The sequence below is a fragment of the Tenrec ecaudatus genome, chromosome 7 (genome assembly GCF_050624435.1).
Source record: "Tenrec ecaudatus isolate mTenEca1 chromosome 7, mTenEca1.hap1, whole genome shotgun sequence".
NCBI lineage: Eukaryota > Metazoa > Chordata > Mammalia > Afrosoricida > Tenrecidae > Tenrec > Tenrec ecaudatus.
The window spans coordinates 38,626,799-38,648,536 of record NC_134536.1 but is presented as its reverse complement, the minus strand read 5'-3'; positions in this window follow the sequence as shown (position 1 = coordinate 38,648,536).

Sequence of the window (21,738 nt, the reverse complement as noted above, 5' to 3'; positions counted from 1 at the left end):
TATTAATATGGCTCTACTACCCATGTCTCTAAAGCTCCCACCAAATGATTGGGTTGGGCTATGCAAATGGAGTGTGTGAAATACTAATTGAGGGGACTGGTCAATGTTGACATTCCCCTAGCTGTAAGGATGAGGCATCATAGAAACTGGAAGAGAAAATTCCAGGGACTACCATGGAAGAAGAACCACGAGTGTGCACATTAGAGAGCTCTTCCTGCTTAATGTGGTGGAGATAGGACAGTACATGACAGACCAAGACCAGAAGCTGAGGCAAAGCAGGAGACCGAGAGACAGAGCAGATGAGAAGCACTGGCATTATGCGTCTGTGAGGCAGTAGGCTGGCTTCCTGGCTCATGGATACCAGAGGCTAGGGGACCATGTGGCTCAGAGGTTGAGGACCAGCCAGATTTGGCTGCTAGCTGAGGGGAGGTGTTGCTGTGGACCAATGACTATGTGATTAATATGTTATGGTCCTGACTTGTGGTGATCTGTTATAACCCCCCAATTTGTGATTATTGTCTGTTAGTTCTGTGTGGGCTTTGCAATTGTTGAACCTAACAGAAAAACTGTGTTGTGGGGAGGAGTGGCTGGGGAGAGAATGGATAAAAGAATGGAGGGTGGACGCATGTCTTATGTCAATTGGCCTTGGGAAGACACGGAGATGGCATTTCCTCCATTGTGCAACTAAAGGAGGTGAGCGATGGCCTCCAAGCTATTTTAGCAGCCAGTTACAAGTAATCTGGTTCTCTCTTTCCTCTAGTCACATCATTAGATGGGGTTACATTTCTCTAAACTTTTTTTGAATCAAGTGGGACTGAGACTTACTTTGGCCAATGAACTCTGATGGCATGATGTGGCTGACTTCCATGAAGGAGCTTTAAGAGACAGAGCATGGCTTGCCACAGCCACCTCTTTCCTGTGTGTCCATTGTCGTACATATTGAAGCCCTCTGTGAGGCCAGATCCCTGAGTGAATTTATGAGCAGGGCCCCTCTGATGACCTGTGCTGGGCATGTAATCTAAGAGAAGTAAACAGTTGCTTTGTTAAATCACTGAAGTTTGAGGGTTGTTTATTATTGCAACAGAACTTAGGCAAACCCAACTGACACATAGGCTAAAATGCAATAATAAAGAACCCCCGTGAAGTGGTGACTGGGGTTAAGTGCTTGGCTGCTAAGAAGAAGGTTGATTTGAATCCACTTTGGGGGAGGAAGGTGTGGCAGTCGCTTCCATGAAGAGAAGGGCTTTGCCAACCTGGGACAGTTCTCTGTTCTATTGGGTCAACAGCAATGGGTAGTACTGCGGAGCGCATGATTAATAAGGGTAGCAGGGTCTTTCCATTTTATAACTGTGCCACTCCCCTAGTGTATTTCCTCTTCCCCTTGGTTAAAGATTGTCCACTAGTTCCACATCTGCATTCCAACCCTGTGAAAGGAGTAAGGAGGAAGCAAAGGGCAAGCAAATTTCTTTTAGGGAAGTGAAGTTAAAGTTGTGCACACCACTGCTATCACATTCCAGTGGTGGGAATCTGGCCATGGGGCCAAACTCTGGAATTATAATATCTACTTGAACAGCCATGTGTCCTACTAAACCTGAAGGTGACTGGGATGGGTTCTGTTATTACCAGGAAGAAGAAAATCACGGGTATTTGATAAACATTTACAGTGTTTTCCACAAGGTACTAGCATACCCGAGGTCACTGGGTAGGAGTTACAAAAACTATGGGTGGAAGAACCATGTGATCAATTTTACTTCACCACAAGTACTGACACTCTCAGGAGGGAAAATTCTGGCAGAGGAACATATTTAAGGTGAAAGGGATGAATCCCACTTGGAGCATGGTGTATTTAATATGTCCATGTGATACCCAGACAGATATACAGTAGTCAGGAGGAAGATCTCAGATAGGTGTGAGGGTAGGGATTGCTAGCACATGAGAATCAGATGAAGGAAGTGGCATAGGAAGAAACTCTGAATAATGTCGACATGAAAGAAAGAGGGGGAGGAGGACCTATCTCTTAGAAGAAGAAAGTAACAGATGGAAGGCAAAAATAAAGCAAACCAACCCAAGAGAAATACTTTCATGGCTATTGAAGGAAGCAAGAGTTTCAGGAAAGAGCAAATGTACAAAAACTTGCTGTGATAGTTAGGTTTTATGTCGACTTGGGAGGGCCAGGATTCTCCCATGATATCATCTAACGTAGTGTGGTCAGCTCCATGATGGGATCTTCTGTGAAGCAACCACGCAGTTGTGGGATAAATAGACTGCCTTAACGTGGGCACAGCCTTGCTGCAATTGAGGGAGGTTTCATTCAGAGCGCAGTTTACTCTTAGTATAAATTTACAGTATGTTGAAGCTTGCTCACTCCCACCGCTGGATGTGTTTCCTGCATCTGCTTTGTTTACCTCCTGATATGTTCCCTGCCGATTCCAGGAGCCATCAGTGGACTGACCATCTCAGATTCATTCAGTTTGACATCCACCAGCCTGTTAGTCAGCCAGTACAGCCATGGGAGTTAGGAGAAGCTATTAGGTTGCTTATATCTGACCCATGGTTTGGAACTGAAGAAGACTTATCTACTTCTATAACTGTGTGAGCCATTAAAAAAATAGAAAAATTCTTTTTCTACATACATACACACGGCACTAATTTAGTTTCTTTGGAGAACTCAGCCTAACACGCTGGCTGACAATGAAAACAATATAACTGAAGAAACGAAGATTAGATATAGTTCATAGAGCAAAGGGAGAAAACAAATGAAACTGCAAGTCAGTATAAAAAAAATAGGAAGCATGTAATAAAATGGCTGGAATTAGGCCCAATGCATCAGCACTATCATGAAAGAGATAAGACGAGAGGAAGATTTTCAGATGGTCTTTTTAATATGAAAATAAAACTATATGTTGCTTTTAGGATGCTTGACAGAAATAACAGACATCACAAAGAGTAGACGATGGGAGAAGCAAACATGGCTTAGAAAATCTGGGTAGTAAAACTAACAAATAAAAAGGAAATCATAAACCCACAGATAAACCACTTCAGTTTCACGAGTTCATACCATGATTAGATGGAAAAACTTTTATGATGGAAACTTTCTGGAAAAACATTACTAAGGTGAACCCAAGAGCAGTTTTCAACAATATCCACCATTCAGCTTAAAGCAAACTAAAACCATTACTAATAGAAATATTTGGGCAAGGGGTTGAATTGTTTTCTCTGTTACATCTTATAAGCACAATAAATAGATTATTTCCTTGCTACATAATTATTGCAGAGCATGGAAAAAAAATGAAAAATTTTTCAAAATTGAAATCAATACACTGGAATCGATCGATATTCAACACTTTGTGTGTCCAAGGACATCAGGGGGAAAGTGAAAACAGCCTAACTTTCAGGAAGCTCTGCTGTGTACATGGAGGCTCGTCTTCAACGATCTGACAGACCGTTTACAACCTGGCTTTAGCCTCACTTCCTGCTTGCTCAGAGCCTCAGCTCCACGAGAGGGGCAAGATTAGAGCCTGCGCAGTTCTTCCAGGGCAAGTGCACATCCTCAGAGTGTGTGTGGTCTTCTAGATTCCCAGGAATATACCAAACTGTTCAAAGCCCTTTGTGAATTTCTCATGACTGAACTCTCTTTTCAAGCTTTTATAGGATTTCTATGAGTTGGAATAGGAGCCCTGCAGTGGGTTACATGTTGGGTTTCTAACTCAAATGTCAGTGGTTCAAACCCATGAGCCTCTTCTAGGGAGCAGTAAGAGGCTTTCTATTCCTGTAAACATTTTCAGCCTCGGAAACCCACAGGGACAGTTCGACTCAGTGAGTTGGTTGGTTGATGAGTGAGATAAGGAGCCCTGGTGGCACCATGGGTTAAGTGCTGGTCTACCTTGCAGACGGACCATTGGATCCCACTAGACACTGCAGAAATATTAGGAAGCCGGCTGCTTTCCAGCCCTGGAAACCCTCTGGAGTAGTTCTACTCTGTCCCACAGGGTCGTATGAGTAGAAACCAATGGGCAGTGAGATGAGGAAGAATCTACAGCAAGGGGTTTGGTGTTTATGTTTTGGTCAGCCTCCTGTTAGCCCCAAGTAGTTCTGCTGCCAGAAGCAGTGGGCATATTAAACAATGACCTCTCATTGCTTTCTGTCAAATGCCAGGGTTTACACAGAGCACACACTCAGACATAAAAAGACAAGTCCTATGAATGGAGTTTCCCAAGGAGCTTCCAAGTAAGTCAAATGGTGACAAAGCGCTGGGGATGGGGATTTTTTTATGGGGGGCTCCATCCACATTTACTCTATTTAGTGACTCTTAAGTTATATTGGGTTTCATGAAGATTTTAGTTGCAAGGTTTTCAGGCTAACAGATAACCAGGAGGAGGGCAATGGGGGTAAACCTGTTGGCATTGAGTAGATTCGGGCCACAGTGATCTTGTATGACAGGGTGTCCCAAGCTGTGCATCTTTATGCCAGCAGTCTGCCACATCTTTCTATGCTGGGGCAGCTGAATGGAGGGTTCTAATACCATTAACCAGAGTGCCCCCAGGGTCCCAGGGCTATGCATAGGGAAAATTAAAATGCCACAAAGCTCACGGCTCTTCTGTGGATTCAGTTGCATTTACTGCATAAACGTCCCTCAGATGCATGCAAGTCTTTAGCAAATTTCCAGAGGTAAGAATTCTGACTGCTTTTGTCACAGTTATCTCATTGTTTTAGGCAGAAAAGTATTTTCAGAAGTCCTGTACCCAGTGTGGCTAAAGGGAAGGTGGACAGTTCTAGTCCACCTGCTGCTACATGGGAGAAAGACGAGGCTCTGTGCTTCCATAAAGATTTACAGTCTCAGAAACCCTAGGCCGCATTTCTACTCTGTCCTGTAGGGTTACTAGGAGTCCGAATTGACTGAATGGCAGTAGATAGTCCAGAGAAGCTTCTCATAGAAAGTTTTGAACTGAAAAATTTAAAAATAGTATATAAAAAATTGTGTGATGCTGCTAAAGCAATAATTATGGGGAAAGGTTTAGCATTAAATACCAATGCTAGAAAAGCTGAAAATATCTCAAACCATATCCTCAACTTCTATGATAAGAAACTGGAAAAATGAGCATATGATATACAAAATTAATAGATGAAAATAAATAGTTAATAATTAGAGTAGAAATCTATGAAATAGAAAACATATATAGCAAATTAATTCAACATAAAGCTGGTACATTGAAATTAATTTAAAAAAACTCTCAGTGCCATGGAGTTGATTATGACTCATAGTGACCCTATTGCAGGGTAAAACCAAGATTACAGATTTCTGAGACGGTAACTCTTTATGGGAGGAGAAAGCCTCGTCTTTCTTCCACTGAACAGCTGGTGGTTTCAAACTGTTAGCTTGTAGTTAATAGGCCAAAATTTCACTACCACCAAGTTAATTCCAACTCATAGAGACCTTATATAGGACAGAGTAGAACTATTCTTTCCAGGAGGTGAAAGTCTCACCTTTCACCTGAGCAGTCAACCTGCTGGCTTTGTAATCAGCAGCCTAGCCCATAACCCATTATACCACCGGTGCTCAGGGACATCGGCAAACTGTGGTTCACAGCCATGTTCGACTCTTTCGGTCCATACATGTGACTCTGTCATAGTTTCATTTATAATTTTTAAAAAAGCTATTATTCAGATAATGGTGATTTCCTTTGTTTGTCAATGTTTATTTGTGGCTCTCCTTTTTTATTAAATACTTTTATTGGGGGATCTTACATCTCTTTCACAATCCATACATTCATCCATTGTGTCAAGCACAGTTACACATATGCAGCCATCATCACTTTCAAAGCATCCTCTTCCCACTTGAGCCCCTGATATCAGCTCCCTATTTCTTTCCCCTCCCGCCCCTACCCTCCTTCCCTCATGAACCCTTGATAAGTTATAGATTATTATTTTTATATCTTACCTCATCCTCCATAGCTCCTCAACCACTTTTCTGTTGTTCATGACCCTGGGAGGGGGTTCTAGATTGATCCTTGTGATTGATTCCCCTTTTCTCTTCCCACCCTCCCTTAATCCTCCTGGTATCTCTACTCTCCTGGTTGGCCCTGAGGGGTTTATCTATCCTAGATTCCCCATGGTGTAGGCTCTTATCTGTAGCAGTGTGCATGTTATGGTCTAATCTGATTTGTAATGTAGAACTGAGGTCATGATAATGGGGGGAAGGAAGCACCAAGGAACTACACGAAAATTGTGTGTTTCATTGATGCTATATGGCACTCTGACTGACTCATCTCTTCCCTGTGACCTCTCTGTGAGGGAGTGTCCAATTGTCTACAGATGGGCTTTGAGTCTCCACTCCATGCCACCCCCCACTCTTCACATTGGGTATGATTTTGCTCTGGGTCTTAGATGCCTAGTACCTGATCCTGTAAACACCTCATGATCACACAGGCTGGTGTGCTTCTTCTATGTGGGCTTTGTTGCTTCTCAGCTAGATGGCCGCTTGTTTATCTTCAAGCCTTTCAGACCCGAGATGCTATATCTTTTGATAGCTGGGAAACATCATCTTTCTTCACCACATTTGCTTATGCACCCATTTTGTCTTCAGTGATTGTGTCAGGAAGGTGAACATCATGGAATGCCGGATTATTAGAACAAAGTGTTCTTGTGTTGTGGGAGTACTTGAGTTGAGACTCAATGTCCATCTGCAACCTTAATTCTTAACATATAGATTAGTTTTATTCCATATATATATATATATATTCCTATATTTAGACCTCTATAAATGTCCTTTGCCTCCTGCTTCTTTCCTCTATTTCCTTTTACTTTCCTCTTGTCCTACCATCATGTTCAAACTTCATTCAGGTCTAGTAATTCCTTGTTGTTACATAACCCTTCATTAAACCCCGCTAGGCATCCTATGCCCTTCTCTCCATTGATTTTAGTTCACTTGTTGTTCCCTTGTCCCTGGTTGTTTTTCCCCACCCCCATTCCTTTCTCCCATCTCCCCTTCTCCCGTATTCCCCTGGAACCATTGGTCCCATTCTTTTCATCTCCGAATTGTTTATCCTGCCTATCTTATGTAGATACCTATGCAGAGCATTAATAAGGGCAAAACCAGACAAAGGCAAACAAACAACAAAGGAAGTCAAGATCAGCAAAACAACAAGAACAAAAAGAAAACCACTGAAAAAATGGAAAAACCTGGAAGTAGTTCAAGGTCTGTTTGTTAGCCTTTATGAGTATTTTTTCGTCGAGTCAGATAAGGTGCCACACTCTGTCTCCAAAGGCTATTTTGGGTATTCCACTTTGCTCCCCTTGCTGCTCTGTTGCATGCCATTAGTGTTTTGCCCCAGCATTATGGGGTCAGATTGTGCACAGTTCCCACACTGTGTCTCTGAGGTTGTCCCCTACAGCTCTATGGTTTAGTGAGGGACATTGTTTTTTTTGAATAATTTAAAAATTGTTGTGAGGGACAGGATTGGCTTTTCCATCTCAAAAGTTTGCTGACCCCTGATGTAGCTATATTAGTCAGCAAAAGAGAGAGAGCTAGAGATAGATAGATAGAGAGATAATGACACAGAGAGGATTTAATATCAGAATGAGTGATGAGCCATCACTATATAGCTTGAACACATGATAAGGAAAACAAAAGAATCTTCTGAGAAACTTTAGGGTAATAATTTAACTATGGAACAAATTCCTTCAAAGACAGAAACTATCAAACTTGCTTGAGAAAAATAATAGATACTGAATGGCTATTTATTAAAGATATAGCATTTGATGTTAGAAATACAATCAAAAGAACTCTGATGAATGAAACCAAATATCTAATTAATGGGGGAAATAGTCCACGATCATGGTAAGAAGACTCAATAATGTTAAGATGTTGATTCTTTATTTGACCTATAGATTCAATTCAATCTGATTCAAAATTCCAACAGGTTATTTTTTGGATATTGACAAAGGACCCTATATTTTCTTTTGCAGACAAGAGATGCAGAATAGCTAATGCAATATTGAAGAGAAATATTGGAAGACTGTCACTACCCAACTTCAAGCTGTAGTAATCAAGATAGTGCAGTATTGGCAACAGACTAGACAGACTAATGGACCAGACTAGAGAGCCCAGAGATAACTCACAAATATAATCAACTGGTCTTAGGCAAAGGAGAAAATGTAATTCAAAACTCTGTATGGAATACAGACTATATAATTCTGTACAATAAATATGAACTAATCAATAGAGACAGAAAGCAGGTGGGTGATTGCCTGGGCTTAGCAGAGGCTAGAGGATCCAAGGTAGTCATTTAGGGGAAGCAGGGAAGGGCTACAAAGGGTACAAAGAAACTTTTGAGGTTAAAGAGTAGAACCATTTGATTGTGGTGATAATTTCACAGGTGCATGCGTTGTTCAAAACATGCCATATTGTGTTGTCTGAGTATGTGCAGCTTAGTGAACAGAGAAGTGCAAGGTCATGAATGAGACCCCCTCTCTCTCCCTATCTTTTTTTTATGTGCAAGAGAGAGCTTTATATCAAAGAGCAATTGTATATTGAGAAATCAACTCCACCTGGTCCAGATCGACCCCATAGTGTGATATCAGCCCATATGTCTGATACTAGTCCATAAATTCCTCTTCAGACTCACATAACCACTCTCGATGCTGAATGCAGGAAGATCACAGGTCGGTGGGTGAAAAGTCTTATGGATCCAGTAGCCTAGGAAGCATTTCAGTTCTCAGAGCTCCACGTGGCTCCTCCAGCTCTCTGAGTGGGGCTGTTCAGCAGGAAGGTGAAGCAGGGAGAGGGGCTCTGGAAGATAGCACGGCTACACATGGCTTGTCAACAGGAAAGTGAAAGCCAAGAGAGAGTGTGTGGCCACCTCTAGGGAGAAAGAGAGGAAGCTCCCAGAACCCTCATGAGAAGGCCACGCCCACAAGGAAGCATCATCAGGTTGTGACCTGATTAACAGGTTAGATTAAGTGTCTTTAAATGGAAAACACTCCTAAAGGCCAACAAATGATCCTTGAACTAACTACAAGCTTTTCTTTTATCTTGTGTTTTGCTTTGTTCTTTGTCAGTGGGTTGTTGTTGTTTTGTTGTATATTGTTGCTTGGTTTTGCTGTCTTGTTTTTGTGCAAGTTATTATCTCTGCAGGTCTGTCTAAATAAGATAGGCTGGATGAACAATCTGGAGGAGAAAACAACGGAACTGACAGTTCCGGGGGGACATGGGAGAGGGAGTGGTGGTGGGGGGGAAGGAAGTGGTGTTAACATGCCCAGGGACAAGGGAACAACAAGTGATCCAAATTGGTGGTGAGGTGGGTGTGGGAGGTCTGGTAGGGCATTATCAAGGACAATGAATTGATGAAACCCAGGTGGGCCTGAGCATGATAGTGGGACAGCAGGAAAGTCAAGGGAAATAGAGGAAAGAGCTGGGAGGCAAAGGGCATTTATAGAGGTCTAGATAAAGACATGTACCTATGCACATATATATTTATATATGAGGATGGGGAAATAGATCTACATGCCTATATTTATAGGTTTAGTATTAAGGTAGCAGAAGGACATTGGGTCTCCACTCAAGTACTCCCTCAATGCAAGAAATCGTTCTTATATTAAATTGGCATTCTATGATGCTCACCTTCCCGACACAATCACTGAAGACAAAGTGAGTGAATAAGCAAATGTGGTGAAGAAAGTTGATGGTATCTGGCTATCAAAAGATATCGCGTCTGGGGTCTTAAAGGCTTGAAGATAAACAAGTGGCCATCTAGCTCAGAAGTAACAAAGACCACATGGAAGAACACACCAGCCTGTGTGATCACGAGGTGCTGAAGGGATCAGTTATCCGGCATCAAAAAACAAAAATATCATATAATTGGGTTCACACCTCCATGATATTATCACTGAAGATAAATGGGTGCATAAGCAAATGTGGCAAAGAAAACTGATGGTGCCTGGCTATCAAAATATAAAGCATCTGGGGTCTTAAAGGCTTGAAGGTAAACAAGCAGCCATCTAGCTCAGAAGCAACAAAGCCCACATGGGAGAAGCACACCAGCCTGTGCGATCACAAGGTGTCGAAGGGATCAGTTATAAGGCATCATCAGAAGAAAAAAAATCATACCATTGTGAATGAGGGGGTAGTGCAGAGTGGAGACCCAAAGCCCATTTGTTGGCCACTGGAGATCCCCCTGCAGAGGGGTCTAGGGGAGAAGATGAGCCAGTCAAGGTGCGATGTAGCAATGATGAAAAATACAAATTTCCTCTAGTTCCTAAATGCTTCTTCCCCCTTCCCCTCCCCACTATCATGATCCGAATTCTACCTTGCAAGTCTGGCTAGACCAGAGGATGTAGACTGGTAAAGATAGGAAATGGAAACACTGGGAATCCAGGGCGGATGATTCCTCCAGGACCAGTGATGTGAGTGGCGATACTGGGAGGGTTGAGGGAGAGTGGGTTGGAAAGAGGGAACCGATTATAAGGATCTACATGTGACCTCCTCCCTGGGGGCCAGACGGCAGAAAAGTGGGTGAAGGGAGACGTTGGACAGGGCAAGATATGACAAAATAATAATTTATAAATTATCAAGGGCTCATGAGGGAGTGTGGAGTGGGTAGGGAGGGGAAAAATGAGGATCTGATGCTGGGGGCTTAAGTGGAGAGCAAAAGTTTTGAGAATGATGAGGGCAGTGAATGTACACATGTGCTTTACACAATTGATGTAGGTGTGGATTGTGATAAGAGTTGTATGAGCCCCTAATAAAACGATTAAAAATAAATAAATTGAATTTTCTAGTCAAGGCAGAACAGGTGCAGATTGTTCTTATTTAGCTTAACTTTATTGCAAGAAGCCCTGGTTTCCCAGTGGTTAAACACTAGGCTGCTAACAGGAGAGAAATGTGACAGTTTGCTTCCATAAAGATGTGTAGACTCAGAAACCCTATGGGCCAGTTCTGCTCTGTCCTTTCAGGTTACTGTGAGTAGGAATTGGGAAGGGTTTTGGTTTGAGGTAGTATCGGAAGAAGCTGCATTGTGCAGTGAGTGAAGGTGAGTGCTGATTGTGTTGCAAGAAGAGGTTGGTTTAATCTTTTCAAGGTTAAGGCAAATTTACTAACACTTATGTTACTGTTAAGACTAAGGTGTGCCCGACCCAAATTACCTCCTATGCATGTGAAAGTTGGACATTAAGTAAGGAAGTCCAAAGAAGGAGCGATGCATTCAAATCATGGCACTGCTGAAGAACATGGAAAGTGCCGTGGACGGACAAAAGAAGACACAAATCTGCCTTGGAGGAAGTATGGCCAAAATGTTCCCTAGAGGCAAGGAGGAGGAGACTTTATCTTACATACTTGGAACTTGTTAGGAGAGACCAGGCCCTGGAGAAAGACATCATGCTTTGTAAAGTAGAGGGGCAGAGGCAGAAGGAAGTCCCTGGAAAAGCTGGACAGACACAGTGGCTGCAACAACGGGCTCATACTTAAGATCAATGTGAGCACGGCTCAGGCCTGGGCCGTGTTTTGCTCTGTTGTGCATAAGGTTGCTGTGGGTCAGAACCAAATCTAAGGCATTGAGCATCAACAAGGGCAGCCAGGAACTATCTGTATCAGACATTAGTGACCCATGATTTGCCTGCAGATCAAGTACAACTCAATAAAGCTGGGAAAAAATGTTTTTTTCAGTAACAGTTAAAAAAAATTCTTCTTGGTTAGGTAGTGACAGAGAAAAGAAATAGACAAATCTCATTTTTTCTTTTCAGTGGATGAAAGGAAAAGGAAAGCACGCCGACTGTTGTTTTCCCTGGTAAAACCCACAGCGAATAGAGACCAGGTGCTGTCAAGCTGAGGCTGACTTACGGTGACCCCACATACGCCAGACTAGAACTGTGTCCCAGAAGGCGGTCAGTCAATGGTGATTTTTCAGAAGTAGATTGACAGTTTTTCTTCTGAGATGCTGCTGAGTTAGCTTCAACCTCCAGCCTTTTGGTCAGTAGTTATGTACATTATTCATTTGCACCACCAAGAAAGCCAGATGCAGAGAAACAAATATAACAATCATAGTCTTCGTCTAGGTATGAACTACATGCTTAACTCGAAGTCCAGCATTTTAGAGTCCTACAATCCACCCTTGCTCTCGTTCATGCTGCTATTGTGTGCCTCTCAGTTGATTTTGACACACAGAGACCCCATGTGACACGTAGACCTGCCCAAAGGACTTCCCAGGTTGCAATCTTTACAGGAGCAAATGGCCAGGTATTCCCTGCTGGGAAGTGACAGAGGGCTTTGGACCCCTAACCTGTGGGGTAGCATCATTGCTCTTCAAGTCTCCTTTGTTTGTGTTCCCCATAGTGTTTGCTCTTGCCTGCATCTTGGAATAGCTAAACATAAGTTACTCACCGTGAATTCTTTTCTTTCTTTTCTCTAAGAAATATAATTTGTTCAGTTCAGTTATTTATTGGGCAGAATCAAAACCTTTAAATTGTTATTGTTGTTTTAAATCATTTTATTGGGGCTCGTACAACTCTTATCACAATCCATAAGTGTCCTTCTTCTTCTATGCAAATACCACATGAGGTTTTTTTTCTCCGCTTGAACAGAACCTGCCCCTCACTCCCTTGGTACGTTTGACGGACTGTACTTCTACTATGTAGGGTAGCATCATTGTCTGGGAGGGGCAGGGGGCGGCGATCCAAAGACTAAAATAGAAAATCTTGCAATGTTAAGAAATGCTTAGCCACATGGTAATAGCCCCAAATGGAAAGAATCCAAATGTCTATCAGAAGTTCAGTGTGGTGAAGTATAGGCATACAACAGAATATTCTAGAGCAGTTTAAACAAATGAGCCATCTTTTATAGCCATGAAAGAAACAATAGGGATGAGTCAAAGAAACAAAGCTGAGTAAATGAAGCAAGCTGTCGAGTATTTATTACTGGATGATGTCATTTTTATAAAGCGAATATGAAGAACACCTTGTCTATGGGGTGATGCATCGGAAGTAATGTATTGTGTAGGAGTGTCATAAAACTGTTTTCAAAAACTCAAAAGAAAGCAAAACTCATCACAGGCTAGTGGATGCTTGAGAGTTGAGGTAAGAGGAGAGAGAACAAACCAGCCACCTAAAGACAAGACTTGCTGCAATGCGTCAGTTCTGACTCACAGTGACCCCACAGGACAGAGTGGCCCCCAAGGTTTTCCGAGGCTGTGAATCTTTACAAACAGACTGCCACACCGTTCTCCCATGGAGCAGCCTGTGGTTCAAAACACTGTCCTTTTGATAGAGAGTGAGTTAATCTACTGGGAGCCAACATGCTAGAAATAGCACACGATTTAAGATTCAGTTCGTTAAAAATCCAAAATGTAACACCACCCACCCTTACATTAAAAATTCCTTGTACACTCACTGGACAAGGATGTACTGACTCAGGAAGGAGCAAACGAGGACACATGAAGCTTCAGGTGATAGTCATGTAATGGTCCCGGGAGAAATGTAGATGTGGGTGATTTCCTAATGGTCATTGCAAAATCTGCCTTATTAGAGTGTAAATTTTATACCACAACATTGTAAAAACCGGCTAATCTCTTCCTGCAACCATTGTAAAAAAAAAACTCCAAACCTGTTTCTGTCACATAGCTTAAGGTATAATAACTTGCTGAGTCAGGACAGAACTCTGAAAGAGGAGATACCTGCCTCTTTTCCTTCTGCAAGAAAAACAAAACAAAACCCGTAACATGTTGCCAATACATCAATTCTTATTCATCATGACCCTTTGGACAGAATTGCCCAGTCAGCCTTCCACGGCTGTAAATCTTTACGGAAACAAACTACCCTATCTTTCTCCCATGGAACAACTGGTAGGTTCAAAGCAAGAAGAAGCTTAGCATTTCTCCAATCACCCTGCTCTCTGTTTTTGGCTAACACAGTACCAGGCTTTCAGGACTCCTAGTAGCCAGCAATACTTTTGGTTCACTGGGCCACCTAGACTCTTGAAAAGAGAACCCAGATGGAATTCATTATTGTTTCTTTACACACCAGTCCTTCAGTTAGATGGTGTGGTCATTAAAAAAATAAACTTTTAAATTTTATATATTTGTTTGTATGCTTCAATGATTATATAATTTGAACATTTTCAAACGGATTGTATAGTTCCACCAGCTTTGAAAACCCAATAGAGTACTCCTTGGTATATAATGAGTCACAGTGAGTCAGAATTGATCCTACAGCTACAAGCAACACCAAAGCCAAGATGGAGACACACTGCCCTAGAGAATGACCAACAGTTTATCTCTTAAAAAGTTCACAGTTAGTGTTACCAAGGCTCTCTAATAGTCACTCAACAAGTCCCAAAAGAGCATTTTCAGAGGAGTAAAATGAAAGTCACATAAATTCCATTTAGACTCCTGTAGTAGGTGGGGAAAAATGTACCCTTAGCTAACCAAATGAGTTGTATTCTCCAATAAGAAGTTAAAAGCTATTTTCAAAACAAACAAACAAACAAAACCACAACAGCTTCTGCTTTGGAAACATTGAGCCTTACCTCCTCTTTGTAATTGCAGTAAAAATAAACAGGAGGGCCAGGCTTTGTTAAGATAATTACTGTTGTGTGACAATGAATCCTGTTGCCACCCATGAAGAAAGGTGTATTGTTTCATTCTGGATGCGTTCAGCTTATCTGAAAATGCTGTCAAGTCCTCAGGTTCAGAGAGACAAGGCACACCTATTACAATCTCAGTGAACATTGTTATCAGACCCATTAAAGAATGTTCCCACATACGCTGATATTTATAGTGATGGGGCCCTAGTTCTCTATTAAAATCAATGGATGAAGTTTGCTTTCAAGCTCAACGAGCTTAGCTCATTTATAATAACAGTCCATCATATAAAGAAAGTAGCAGCAAAACTCTGAACAACTCCATCCCATGTCTTCCTTGACCTTAGCAGACTTTCTATAAGATACTGCTGATGAACAGGAACACAGAAAGCCACACAAACACTCTGCTGGTGAAAGGTTCTTTACCTACATGGAGGCTGCCTGAAAGGTTGATGGTTTGAGTCTCCTCAGGGGCTCCAGGGGAGAAAGATCTGGCGACCTGCTCCTCTGGGAGTCAAAATCAACAGGCACCACATAACAGCAAGAACAACTATTCATCTTATTACAATGAAAATTGATGTAAATTTGACATGGATTCTCCAATGAGAGCCCTTTTTATTTATTAGTTTAAATTCGGTAGCTCATACTATGTGTCCATGCGAACAATGGTAGCAGAGAGTAGCGGGGTAGACAAAATGACAAGGAGAGTGGTCTTCTTCAAAAAATCTGGATGCAGGAACTATCCTGAGGATACTTTATTTTTCTAGAAGTTTTCATTCGACTTTGGGAGAATATCTGAAATTAGTTAGAATGAAGGCTTGGATTTTTTTAAAACACTTTTCAACATTTCATGAATTTCAACAATAAACATGTTCATCAAACAGGATTTTTACTCAACCTCTCTCCATCAAATTAGCATGAGATTTTTAATCTGAAAAAACAAAATGAAACAAGACAAACAACTGTAAGTATTTTAAATGCTTTGAATATGTGCAAAGTGGCAGGACAAAAACTGCATTAACCATCAACTCCATGAAGGCAGATGCTTACCGATGGCTCGATAGGAGGGGCTGGCCCCCAGCCTGAACACCGCATCCCCTTGTCTCATGAGCCTCTTAGAATACTGTGAGATCAGTTTCATTATAGCTCCTATTTTACAGATGAGGCTTATAAATTGAGGGAAAAAAGAAGCATTATAACATTGAAAAAAAAAAGCATTATAAGACTGAATCCCAAGTCTTGGCCCTTTACCACTCCTCTACATAAACAAATAGAAAAAGGTAAATCTCAGCAAGGTGATTGACCAGTGGGAGATGGAGAGATTTAGCATCTCCCAGTCCCAGCAGTAGCGTAGTTAACTCCTTCCAAGGAAACCAAAAGTTAAGTGGAAGGTTTGCAAGATTTAGTTCGCTGCCTCCTTTCTCTTCCAGGTTTCCTATATATGTCTCAACCTGAGCTTTAAGTTGCCACCCAACTCTGTCTGGCACACTACTCAGGTCCCTATTCCTCACCTGCCTCTTTATAAGACTATCCATTGTTCTCAACCAATTCTACAAACCCTGGAATTCCTTTTCTAGTTTCAAGGATAACTAAGATAAACAAGGCAGATGCCTTTCTAGTTAAGATATGACAGCAATGCTATTGAATGACTAGTATGTTAGAACACAATGTACTGGTGCCCCGGTACGCTGTCCCTCCTGATGAGGCAGGTCCCAGGGTTGGAAGACATGTGCCCGAATGAAGTGAATTCTTACCATTGAGAAACAGAATGATCGAGATATCAGGCTTGAAAACTATATGCAGAAGACTTTTCTAGGTCAGCAAACACACACACTGGCATCCAGCTATTAAGGAGACTCGAGATAACAAGCACTGCTTTACTTAGGTTTGAAGTGTGGCTGTGCCGCTTGTTAACTAGAATCCTTGTTTTGAGAAGTTTGATTGAAAAGAGCATAAGGTGAAGCACCTTCGGGTTTTGAAATGTGAACTTATTCTGCAGAGACATCTACACTCTGAGCCAGTGTACTGCCAGTGTGTTATTGCAATTTCTGGACGCCTGCAGGTGAGAGAACAATCTCAGTGATTTCACTAAAGACAGATCACAGTACAAAAGGATGCTCTGAAAGTTCTCCTGTAATCATGCTGTCCTGTGACTGCTGCAGCTGGATCTGGGGGAAGGTGGGCAAAGGAAGACACACGCTTCCTTTGCCTACACAAAGTTGTTTCTTTCTCAAACCGAGAAGCAAACAAACAAAAAAATAGAAGACCAAAGCTGTTGTCATCAAGTTGAGTCTGATGGCAGAGCTGTGTTCTTGGCTGTAAGACTTGTGGGTACAGATCACCAGCACATTCTTCCCCTGGGTCGGTTTGAACTGCTAACTAGTCAGTTAGAGGAGCTCAAGCTTCTGTGCCACTCGGGGACCATCTTCTAACTCAGAAGCCCTTCACGTGCTTTCTTGGCTCTCGCTTTCCCTTGTCTCCTCACAGGGGCAAGTTACTCCCGCTGTGCACAGAATGAAGACTGAAATAGCACGTCCTTCAAAGCATCGCTGTGAGGGTGGGACCTGCGCCTTCAACGCCAACAAGGATGTTGGATTCCGCAGCACAGCTTCTGAGGACAGGGTTTCTCGCCAGAATCTCAAACTGCACTTTGCAGGAATACGCCGCGTGTGAACGAGATGTTTAGATAATCTTCCCACATCAATGACAGGAAGACTAACAATGGTTGACACATCACTCATCGGTGTCGTTAGAGGCATGGATGTTGGGAAAAGAGACGAGATTTGAATTGGGATACCCAGTTCAGCGTCCCATGGGGCAATTCTGACTAGTTCTTTGAATCGGGAAAATCACTTGACCTCCTCAAACTTCGCTTTCCTGCTCAGTGTGCAAAGGAACCCCGCCCTTCCTCGGGAGGTCATCGGCCGTGACCAGACACTGCAGAAGGAACAACCTTGACCAAACAGATGGCCCACCACAACAATGAATGGGGAAATGCCAATGAAAACAATGGAATAAGCTTCAGATTGGCAGAGCTTTTGAAAGAACGACGCCAGTGAATATTGGCCAAAACATAGGAAAGTAGGAATTCACAGACATTACTAGAGAGAGTTCATTGACTCCTACAGTTTTGCTAACAACCTCAATGGCTTCACTGAAGAAAGACAACAGGTTCAGAAAGATGCTCTGAAAGATCTCCTGTCACCATGCTGCCCTGTGATGGCAGTGGCTGGGGCAATGTAGGAGAGAAATTTGTCTATCTTGAGTAAATTTGGAAGCGTACCCACCTGACTACTTAATCTACTTCTTCCTATGTAATGTGGAAATATCTTTCTCATATGAACATAAGCACACGTGTGTAAGGATGATTATTTGAGCACTTTTATAATAATGAGAATTTGACAATATTTTTAGCTCTTTGAACACTTTCAGGAATTGCATAATTCACTCATGCGAATTTGGGGCAGAACACACAGCTGAAACAAAGGACAGCGTCGCACCCTCTTGTTTTGGGACACCTTTTCCACCTTTTCTCTTTCCATTATATGTCTGTTTACTGAGCTAAAAAAGGAAAGGAACAAAAATGTAATATTTCATCAACAGCATAATGAGTTTTATGAAACAACCAAGTAAATATTACAAACATACTTTCAACTAATTGTTTTAAACCGATGGATGGAATGAACATTACCATGGGCATTTAGAACACTGCTATTCAGATGAACGTTACAAAAGAGTACAGAATGTAAATTTGTGATCTCCACATTGGGTGGCTGCCAATTGAACACCCTAGAGAGAATCCTGATTACAAGTGTCACTTAAAAAAATCATTTTATTGGGGGCGCGTACAACTCATCACAATCCATACATCCACCCATTGCATCAAGCATATTTGTACATTTGTTGCCATCATCATTCTGAAAACATTTTCTTTCTACTTGAGCACTTGCTATCAGCTTCTCGTTTTTTCCTCTCCCTTCCTCACGAATGCTTGATAATTGATAAATTATTATCAATTATCACTTACACTATCCGAGGTCTCCCTTCACCCACTTTTCTGTTGTCCATCCCCCTGGGAGGGGGTTATATGTAGATCATTGTGATTGGTTCCCCCTTTCTTCCTCCACCTTCCCCTCCTGGTATTGCTACTCTCATTATTGATCCTGAGGGGTCTATCTGTCCTGGATTCCCTGTGTTTCCAGCTCTTATCTGTAGCAGTGTATGTCCTCTGGTCCAGCCAGATTTATAAGGTTGAAGTGGGATCATGATAGTGGGGGGAAGAAAGTTGTACGTTTCATCGGTGATATACCGTACCTTGACTGACTCATATCCTCCCTGCGACCCTTCTGTAAGGGTATGTCCAGTTGCCTACAGATGGGCTTGTGTCTCCACTTGACGCTCTCCCTCATTCACAATGATATGATTTTTTGTTCTTTGATTCCTGATACCGGATTCTATATATTCATATAGATCGATTTCCCTGTATCATTATATATAAATACATTTACATATGTACATGCCTTTATTTAGACGTTTATAAATACCCTTGCCTCCTAGTTCTTTCCTCTATTTGCTTTTACTCTCCTCTTGTCCCACTATCATGTTTGGCCTTCATTGGGTTTCAGTAATTCCTCTTGATTACATTGCCCTTGATCAAGCCCTACCAGGCACCCTACGCCCTCCTCTCCATCAGTTTTGGATCACTTGTTTTCCCCTGTGCCTGGGTTTAACACTCACTTCCTCGAAAAGTTCTTAACCATTATTCAAACAGAATGTCAGCAGTCTTTACAGAGTGTTGCTGTAGAATTTGACAGCAAAACAGAAAAATATTAAGGCCAAGCAACAAAGAAAACCAGTCCTTCTGACCAGCTTAGTAGACCTTGTGGCTTTCCAACGTGAATTTTAACCAAAGCATTTATGTACCCCTTCAACTATTAATTGAATCAACAAAAGGACCTTAAAATAAGAAGGAAAATGTCTTTAAAAATGAGAGCTCTGGAATTTCCCACTTTCAGTTAGAAGTGAAAGAATGAAAGGCTTTGGAGAGGCAGAGTTAGGGGAACCATGACAACCACAGTGACACAGACTTCCAGACATTACAGAAGACACGAAGGCGACTCTTCAAATTAACCACAGTTTCAGGGGAAATGTGAAAAAGAGTTTATAACAACCCCATGCAGGTGTTTTATATATATATATATATATATATATATATATATGGATTTATAACAACCCTATGCAGGTGTGAGTTGAGAGGATCTGATTAGATGATTAAAATTGCAATGATGGTTTTTATTTCATATATTATTTCCTTGAGTCACTCTTTGTTTGGGAGCATATTATGATTTAATTCAGCAACTTCCTTTTTAGTCATCTAAGACACAACCAAACACGAGTGGAAAAATAATACACCATGTCACGATTCCTAGAGCTACTCGTACTGATTAGTTGGGGTTTTGTGTTGATGGTGATGGTTATATGTATATGAGGCAGTGAGTGAATTCAACAGTTTCTAAATGTGCCATTTAGTGACACTGATTATTTTCTTCAAATTATGCATTCATTTTTCACCCTCCATTTCTGAGTCTCTGCATTAACATTCACTACCCGCTATGGGTTCATATGGTGTCTGTCCTTTTGTGAAAGCTTCCTATGAGCGCTGTTTTCAAGTTTACCCCATATAGATAGTTCTTAAAAAGCATAAACGCCTTTAAAGACAGCTTTCAGTAGTTACGACAAGCTATTGTTTGTTTTTAAAATGACTTTAGGGGAAACTTCTGGTTTCATATGTGAAGATTGTGTCAGGGCAGTAGTTTCAGGATTTCACTCCACCTTCATGGCTCCAGAAAGTCTGGAACCCATGAGAATTTGAAATTCTGTTCTGTATCTCCCTCTTTGAACATAATTCTCCTAAAGAATCTTTTATCAAAATGTTCAGTAATGATATCTGGGCACTGTCCAGTTCTCTTGATTTCATGGCAAAGGAGGTAGTTAGTTGTTCATGGAGGCAATTAGCTGCACATTCCATTGCCTTCTCCTCTTTCTTGTTTTCCTCTGTCTCTGCTTGTGACTCTTGTGCTTCTGTGGCCTCTTGCAGCCTTTGATGGCCCCATTGAGGTAGAACAGAAGCACTAACCAGGACATTTGGCCTATGAACTGGGGTCGTCCATGAAACCATGACCCCAAGAAACCAAGTCACATGAAGATTTGACATGTGTGTAAGCACCTGCCCCTCCTACTCTTTGTTGATACTATTGTTGTACGTATATCTATCACACAATCTTCCAATTCAACTTTTTACAGGTTTAGTTTATTGACAGCAATTATACTTACGATCTATGCTATCTTATCAGTACGGTATTTTATAATCACCAGTAAACTTTATCTTCTATACGTTTGCCTGTCCTTGATTTTTAGAATTGTTGTTGTTGTTAAGGGCTGTCCAGTTGGTTCTCCCGCATAGAGCCTGAATGTATAACAGACCAAACAGCGCTTGGTCCTGCACCATCATCACAATTGTTATTGTATCTGGCCAATTACTGAAACCACTATGTCAATTCACCGTGTTGAGGGTCTTCTTTTTGCTGACAATCTATTTCAATAAGCATAATGGCTATTTTCCAGGACCGATCCCTCGTGATAACGTGTCCAAGGTGAGATGAAGTCTCATGAACCTTCCTTGCACCTAAGGAGCATTCTAGATATCCTTCTTCCAGTAGAGTTTTGTTCATTCTTGTGGCAATCCACAGTGTGCTTAATCCTCCACCGACATCATAACTCAAGGCATCAATTCGACTTTGTTCTGAAAGAAGTTCCAATTTTTCATATGTGTGGGTTCATAAAATCCTTTTATGATTGACTTATAACACTCAGTACAATGTCTTCCAGCTTCATCCATATTATACCATGCACCAAAGACTTCATTTCTCTGAACAGGATGAGTAGCATTCCATTGCATGTTTGACCCACATTTTGTGTATCCATCGATGGGCATTAGGTTGGACTTTGGCTTGGGTTTTATTGGCCTCATCCCCAGTGTGCTAGCACTCTCTGCTCCTACGAATGAATAACTGAATGTATGTAACCACATTATGAGATAACTGTGAATGTGCTAGAATTCAATTTTAAAATAAGTCAATATCAAAAGCTAGTGTCTTATAATTAGTCATCAC